The sequence below is a fragment of the Lates calcarifer genome, unplaced genomic scaffold (assembly GCF_001640805.2).
Source record: "Lates calcarifer isolate ASB-BC8 unplaced genomic scaffold, TLL_Latcal_v3 _unitig_5465_quiver_2310, whole genome shotgun sequence".
Taxonomy (NCBI): Eukaryota; Metazoa; Chordata; class Actinopteri; family Centropomidae; genus Lates; species Lates calcarifer.
Window position 1 is genome coordinate 28,546 of NW_026117542.1, and position 1,681 is coordinate 30,226.

General features: G+C 44.1%; 1 long non-coding RNA gene across 1 annotated transcript; it reads right to left on the bottom strand.

Annotated features, from left to right (window-relative positions):
• Positions 1-491: 491 nt before the first annotated feature.
• Positions 492-1,434, bottom strand: LOC127140921 (uncharacterized). The gene is made up of 3 exons (XR_007811425.1): positions 1,189-1,434; positions 916-1,048; positions 492-780 (listed from the first exon to the last, which is right to left on the bottom strand). It is a non-coding gene; the product is annotated as an uncharacterized LOC127140921 (long non-coding RNA).
• Positions 1,435-1,681: the final 247 nt, after the last annotated feature.

The following is a 1,681-nucleotide window of genomic DNA, read 5'->3' on the forward strand; positions in this document are numbered from 1 at the left end:
AGCAACTCCAGCAGAGCTCCACTCCTCATATCATATCAACATGATCAGTTCAGGTGTATGTTATCCAACATTTGAATGTGTTTTTCAAAATGTAATTCACCTGTGTGACTTCAGGTGAGAGGAGTAACATGGGAACAATCACGTCATTAGACAAGGCCCATGTGAAAACCCTGAGCTTCAGTTTCACACACATTTTACCACTGGAGTTCTAAACAGTGTAGGACTCATGTCTGTACCAGAGCTTTAGATTAGATCAAGGCTAAGTGCACAAATGTGAGAAACCTTTAACATACATAGCAGCTGACACCCCACACTAATGATTAAGATGACTAAAATCTGGCCTCTCTCCAGGTTAATTAGTTGACGTGCCTGTGGCACCTGAACTAATTGACCTGTTTTCCCTCTCTATCTGTTCTCTTTATCTATTGATGAAGAGACAGGTGGCAGTTGGGGGGTGGGAGGAAAGGAAATGAAAAGGAAAGGAATAAATTCTTATGAGATGCAGAATAAACATATCTCAGTTGGGTAGAGGTCAACAGTCCAAAAGATCCTTTAAACTGCAGAGCTGTTTTCAGAGACACAGTCATTCTGTCCAGGGTTCATAGTTTGTTCTGTCATGATGCTCTTCAGTCAGTTGTTGGCACAAACCAAAACTGTCAACAGAGCACAGTGTCAGCATGAAGATGGACTGACCTTTGACCTTTCCAGTGGCTGTAGAGCTTCTGCTTTCAGTCATCTGGTCAGTGTCAGTGAACATGGAGGACACAGAGGTGCAGAGACCTTAAAGAGAAAAAGTGGGAACTTTCTCTCTGACATTTCTTTAGTTCTAAATGCAAACTGCATGCACCAACAGTGTTTCTGTTGTTTTGATCATCAGGAGATTTGGTATGGCAGGTAGGAGAATAAAACTGCTACCTTTAACACGTGTTGGAGGAGGAGCTTGATGTTGCAGAGAGGAAGCACACAGTGCCATCTCACATAGTTCACTAGCTTGTGGAGCTGTGCAGTGGTCTCTACTGTGAAGTGGAGAATCACAGTGAAGGAAGACCTGAAGGAAGAAGTTCATGTACATAACTTTATTAAACTCCTAACTGTGACATAAAAGTCAAGAGCAACAGTATTACTGTATATGAACAGATGAATGAACAAACATCAAAAAGTCCTGTTATATGACAAAACCAACCATACCTTCTGCTCTGTTGTGAGGAAGCCTGAGCACTGAGGAGGAACAGGGTCTCTGTGTGGTCCAGCACTGATGACTCTGCTGTTGATCAACAGTCAGGATGGTGCTGTGATGACTGGTCTGTGGCAGGATGATGTCTTGGCTGTAGTCAGCTGATCCAGTGTCTGAGAGTCACAGAGAAGGTGAGGCAAAGGTTGGCAGGAGTTCTCTCATCGTCTGCTTTGAAGAAAGACTGGGACTGGCAGGAAGTAGAACATGTCTCTGTGTGGTCCAGTACTGATGGGTCCACGTCAGACTGACAGTTAAGATGGTGTTGTGGTGTGTGGTCAGTGGCAGCAGGATGACAGAGGGCACTGGGACATTGGGTGGATGGAAATGTGGGGTATCAGCTGTTAGGTATCAGAAAGTGTGTTACATTGAGAACACACACTTTCTGATGTATTCCCAGTATTGACAGCTGTGTACAAAGCTGTACTGCTACAGTGCAGTACAGCTTTG